At 34.8% G+C, this 6,498-nt stretch overlaps 1 pseudogene; it reads right to left on the bottom strand.

Moving 5' to 3' along the window:
* LOC102766370 overlaps positions 1-2,777 on the bottom strand; it is a 3,551-nt pseudogene extending 774 nt beyond the window's left edge.
* Positions 2,778-6,498: the final 3,721 nt, after the last annotated feature.

Genomic DNA, 6,498 nt, shown 5'->3' with positions numbered 1-6,498 from the left:
TATCTTTGCAAATCATCTCGCTCAGGTAGGTGTCTAGCTTCAGAGATCATTTTCGTTTCTTTAAGGAAAATTTTGTCTTAAATAGTTCACCTTCTGCATCTTTCACCTTTTTCTCAGTTGCCTGTTCTTTCTCCTGAGATTTTCGTTAAGCGTTCTTTGAATGCTGTGATCTCATTGTTATGATGAGTAATAAGTTGTGATATTTCATTTTCTGTATCTTCAAACTTATTCCTGTCTGTATTGAAGCCTTTTCAAAGCCTTATTTTCTTTTAGCTGCTCAGCTAACTTGATGTGGAGTTCAGTCACTTCACTCTGAAATTCACTGATTTTTAGCAGTCTTGCAGAAAGAACCCATTTTGTAACGAGATCAATATCTTTCCGAAGTGGCTCCCTATTCAGGCTCTGGGAGCGAAATCCCACTCGGACTTCCTTTCTGTTGGATGGACCCTTATGACTTGGTTTCTTAGGGGTTTGGGGATGGACTTAGCTATCTGAAAACTGTCCTTTAGGATTTTTTTTTCTTACTACTCCTATGTGAGGAAGGATTGACCAGCGATGACCGGCCAGAAGACTGTGGTGTAGTTTCAAAATCAGATGAACAATAATAGTAATGGTGTTTGTCTGCCTTATTTCCTTGGTCAGTATCTGGATTCTTTCTCTTTTGTAAGAATATTTACTATTCTGTCTGTGTCCCTGACCCTTTCCTTCAATGGCAGCTAAACTCTGCCTTATGTCTGTTTTAAGTACTGAGGCAGAGCAGCTTCTTGCTGCACCTCCAGCAATAATGTTTCCAAGGTTTCCTGGAGCTAAGAATCAGGAGACTTATTCAATTTACCACAATCCTCTATATTCTGTCCCTTACTGTACTCGTCCTAACCTGTCTGGGAATTTCAGTATGGAACCTTGGACATAATTAAATTTATATCATTATGAAATAAAAGCTGCATATATAATAATTCCTATTGTTAAAGATACTTACGTTAATAGAGGAAGTCTGCCATAATACTACTAATGTCTAGGATTAAAAATAGTAAATTCTAAAGTCTAGCTGCATCTAAGTCTCGATTAGTCATTTGATAAGTTACCTAACTTCTTCAGACATAGTTTCCTCATTTTAAATTTAATAATATTTTAAAAAGTAGGTATACTTGTGTATCTTACTGTTTTATCTAAAGATGAAGAAAATACAGCATTTACCTCAAAGGAGTTTGCACTGTAGCTTATGAATTATTTGTTTAATATCTAAGATCCTTCTATGTGCAAAAGTTATATGACTCCAGATTCTTATGTACAAGAGAAAAAAGTCAGATAAAAATAAATAAAATTATTTAGCCACACTAGATAATATATGAAGTTAGTAATACAATATTGCTTAATTCAGCCTGACAGATTCCTATTGATTTCAGTTTATGAGGAATTTGAATTGTGTTTCTTTTGTCTCCTTTGATTAATAGAATATCTCAGCTTATCCAAAGATTCAGTCATCCAAAGTTCTCCTGTGTATTAGATTTCAAATAAATTGAACGTTTTGTTCCAATAAAGGTTGGCTTTAATAATAAATAAAAGAATCTCTAAAAGTTAGCTTGAAACACAGTACCTCCAGAATTCAGGTAATAAATACTTTTTAGTATTATTAGATCTATTTCACACAAATGGTCATTACATCATCTCACTTCTTTTTTTACTTTGAATTTTCATCTTTTCCTGGCCTAGAAATATGAGTAGGATATTCTCTCATGATGCTGGGCAGGGGCGGTAGCCACAGCACCCAGTCAGCCACACAGTGATGAGGGAAAACAACTGATATTCTACACTGTACCATGTTGACAGCATTCTGGCATGTTGAGTTTTGAGTTTTCACATAACATCATTGTCTACAAAACTCTCATCTCTGTCTGCTACTTCTGGTAAAAAGGAGCAGAAAAAGGCAATTACTCTTGAGCTAAGACTCCAGATAATTCTCACTGTAAGGTAAGTTAGGGTAAGCTATGCTGTTCAGTAAGTTGGGTATATTAAGTACATTTTTGACTTACAATGATATTTTCAATTTACAGTGGATTTATTAGGACACAACCCCATTGTAAGTCGAGGAACATCTGTATTACAAAACAATCTTCCGGAGGGTTGTATAAACTCATGTGCAGTCTCACTTTAGTTGGAAAGAAAATAGAAAATGTTATGGATAGTCAGTTTACTGGGTTTTTTTTGCTATGATTTTTGTGGGATTATGTTTTCTTAGTACAGCTTTTCCTAAAACGCAAAATATTAAAATGACTATTTATGATATCTTGAAATATAATGGTTGACATTAAAGTACGTATGTCAATAAATTTGTATCCTATTCTATTAAAGAAAATATTTTCAATAACAATAGATCAAAGATCTATTGTTCAAAGAACAACAGTTCAAAGATCTGTATGTTATAATCCTAAATTATTATGAACCATTTGTCTGTGGGTGTGAATGTGTGCGGTGGAAGAGAAAATGTATATGTGTGTATCTATCTATGTATCTTCCCTCTGCTTATCTGAGGAGTGGTGAATGTTACAATTTTCTTATTTTTTTACTTTCTGAGAGGTTTTTACCTTTTGACACCAACATCAATTCTAATGGCACTTGAATATCCCAGAATTCAAATCAATTTTGATGCCAGCTACCTGCAGTTAGTGTCAGACTCCGCAAGGTTAAGACTGAGCCCAAGGGAAAAGTCACCCAAGGGAGAATTCACCTAAGACTTCTCTCACCTCAGATACCAAACCCAAGTCCCCAGCTAGCATTCTTCTGACTGACTGAAAGAAGAAGAATAATTTGGAAGTCCCCACAACTAGCTCCTCAGGTTTGATTTCTTGCTAAAATAACTCACAGAATTCGCTCAAGAGGGCACTTTACTTATCTTTACTAGTTTATTACAAAATGTACAAATGAACAGCTCAATAAAGAGTTGTACAGAACAAGGGGTCCCAAGTGCAGGAGCTTCTATCCCCATAGAGTTGGGCTGTATCCCCTTCCTCACATGTTGAGGTTTTTGACAATTTAGAAATTCTCAATTCACATAATTTGAAAAATGAGTTCCTTAAACTAAAAAGAAAAATTAAATAAAACACATAAAAAAACCCCACACAAATAGGGATTTTCATGAAGGTTTCATTACAAGTGCAGGATTGATTAAATTATTGATTTGTTATGATTAACTCAAACAATCTTCAGTACTTCTCTTATCCCCGGAAGTTGGAAGGTGAGGGTGAAAGTTCCAAACTCCTAATCAAGTCTTGGGCTTTCTGGAGATCAGCTACCATCTTGAAGCTATCTAAGGTTTAAGCAATAGAGCTTCCTTTAAACAGAGGATGTTCTTACCTCCCTTTCCCTTAGGAAATTCCAAGGGATTTAGGAGCTAAATGCCAGGAACCAGAAATTAAAAACAGATACACACTCTCAGTATTTTTTTAAATTATAGTATACATATGGTTTTTGTAAAAAGAAAATAACATAAAATCTGCTATTAGCAAAATATAAATTTTATATACACTATCTGTAGAGTATATGTAAAGTTTATAGATAGTTCTTTCATTCAATGGATTTCACTGAACTTATTTCTTGAAAATGTTCAAAATATATCAGAAAGCTTTTAAACTATGTTGAACCAGGTTTATAATGGTCACCTAAATGGCATGATATAAGGGCCACAAAACCATACCTTTTTACTACCACCATCACCACTGTACTTGTCACAGAGGTTGAATTACTACATAATGTGCATTTATGTTTGTCTGTTTCTTGCATGAACAGCATGCAAAAGAAATGCCAACATTTTGAAATAAACCCTGATAGCTTGTTCATCTTCTAGTTGCAAGTTTGTATCCTTTAATAACATTTCCCCAATTCTTCTAGCCCCCCAACCCCCACCCCTGCATTTTTTAGCTTTGACGTATTAGTGATATTGTACAGTATTTGTCTTTCTCTAGATGACTTCTCTCATTTAGTATAATGTCCTCAAGATTCATCCATGTTGTTCCAATGTTTTTGGCTGAGTCTTTAGTTACAATAGCATAGATTTATAGAACTTTTGAATTAGAAGTAAGCTGATATATCACCTAGTCTGCTTTCTGAAGAGTGTTTGATTCTCTATAAAGTATAGGTTAGCAAACTATTTATTTTCATTGGGCAAAATCTGGCCCACCTCATGTTTTTGTAAAAAAATATTTTTTATTGGGAAGAAGAAGAAGAAAGAGAAGGAGGAGGAAGAAGAGGAGGAGGAGGAGGGGGAGGAAGAGGAGGAAGAGGGGGAGGAGGAGGAGGAGGAGGAGGAAAAAACCTTGAAAAGCAAAGCAATTCTTCACTTAAGTCTCATGAATGCCAGAAGGATTCCATTCTGTTTTGTTGTTGCTGTTTAATTTTTAAACTTCATGCAAAATCTCTTTAAAATTCAGAATTTGCTGACTTTGAATGTATAAGCCACTGCTCCAGCTTCCACAATTAACTGTTATTTGTCAGGTGGCTGTCAGATCTTGCTAGTGGAAATCACTCTAGCCCATTTTAAGTCTTTTCAGGTATGGCTCTACTCAATCTGGTCAACCCAATCAACACAATATTTTGATCCCAAGCAACAAAGTATTTTTTCCTCTTAGAAGGCAGGGCACAAACTAAGGTGTCATTATACATAAATTTTTTCTACCTTAAAATTTGTTTTAAATTGTAATTTTAATTCCAAAGTTTGGTTCTAGGCAGAAAAGCCCAAATGAACTTCAAATGTTTAGTTCAGATTAGAATTTACATGTACTAAGCAACTAATTGCTTAATTTTGGTGAAAAAAAATGAATAAGACATAATGTTGCCTTCAAGGAACTCACAACCTAGTAAATGACAAAGTGGTGCAAACATAACTTTAATACAGAGAAATTGAATATAATAAACTGATATCATGCATCAATTTCATAGTTTAAGATATATAGGTAGATATAGATGAGCTAGCAATAGATATAGCTATAACTATAGATATATAACATAGATATATAATTACTTGGCCTTGTATTAAATAGACCACATGGGATGAAGCAAAAGATAATTGAATTTTGCTTTCTGGGAGAGACTAGGCAAAGATTCAGAGCATATGATGTTCTAAGTGGACAAAAACTCTAAGAAACTGGAAACAGAGGGAGTGCACTGCACTCTTCTGTGTGAGTATTAAGTAGTTGAGTGAAGGGAAGGAGTCAGTGAGGAAGAACTGTCAGAGAGACTGGTCCTGAACAGATGCTAAAACAGAACGGACTTTGGGAATGCATAATGCAGAGATCAATATATGAATGTATCTTGGCTACTGTCAAGTTTAGTTGAAAAAGGAAGAGGAATGGAATAAAAGTATTTTAAAACACTCAGGTGTTTAGCTTCACCTGGTTACTGGAAATACTAGGCTACTTAGCTTCATATCATCTGAGCTTCCCCCCGACCCCCTTAACAGCTTTATCAAACATAATTGATATACAGAAAATTGCACACATTTAATGTACATAATTTAATGAACAAATACTCATTAAATCATCACCACAATCAAGATAAATTCATCACTGTTAAACGTCTCCCTCTGCTCCTTTGCTTTTTGTGTGTATGTATATGTATATGCATGTGTGGTAAGAACATTAAACGTGAGATTTACCCTCTTAACAAATTTTAAGTGTAAAATAGAGTATTTCCAACTACACCCACTATGTTTCACAGAAGAGTTTTAGAACTTACTCATCTTGGGTTAAAACTTTATATCCACTGAAAAAAACAACAACAGCTGTCCCTTTTCTCCTCCCTTCAGCCCCCAGCAAACACCCTTCTCCTCCATACTTCTGTGAGTTTGATTATTTTAAATATCTCATATAAGTGGGATCAAGCAATATTTGCCTTTCTTTAACTGGCTTATTTCACTTAGCAGCTCCTCCTCCAGGTCCATTCGTATTGTTGCATGTGGCAGGATTTCCTTCCTTTTGAAGGCTGAGCACTATTTTATTGCATGCATATACTACCGCATTTTCTTTATCAATCATCCCTCAATGAACATTCTGATTGTCTGCACATTTTGGCTATTGTGAAGGATGGTGCAATTATATAATTTTGAGATCCTGATTTCAATTCTTTTGGACATATAACCAGAAGTGGAATTCCTGGATCACATGATAGTTCTATTTTTATGTTTTTGCCTTCATACTATTTTTCCATAGCAGCTGCACCATCTTACATTCCTACCAACAGTGTACAGAGGTTTCAATTTCCCCATATTCTTGCCAACACTTGCTATTTTTTATAATAATTACCACTCTAACAGTGTGAAGTAATATTTCATTGTGGTTTTAATTTGCATTGTGGTTTAGCGATGTTGATCACCTTTTCATGTACTCTGAGTTTTCTGCAAGAAGTTGGTAAGTTTGTCTAAATATTTCCAACAATACAAAGACAAATACTCCACACTCCTAAAACACACGCACAACACAAAAAAACTAAAACCACTTGATTAAA

The sequence above is a fragment of the Myotis davidii genome, unplaced genomic scaffold (assembly GCF_000327345.1).
Source record: "Myotis davidii unplaced genomic scaffold, ASM32734v1 scaffold560, whole genome shotgun sequence".
In the NCBI taxonomy this organism is placed as follows: Eukaryota; Metazoa; Chordata; class Mammalia; order Chiroptera; family Vespertilionidae; genus Myotis; species Myotis davidii.
The sequence above is the reverse complement of the archived record's forward strand: the minus strand, read 5'-3'. Positions and strand labels throughout refer to the sequence as shown.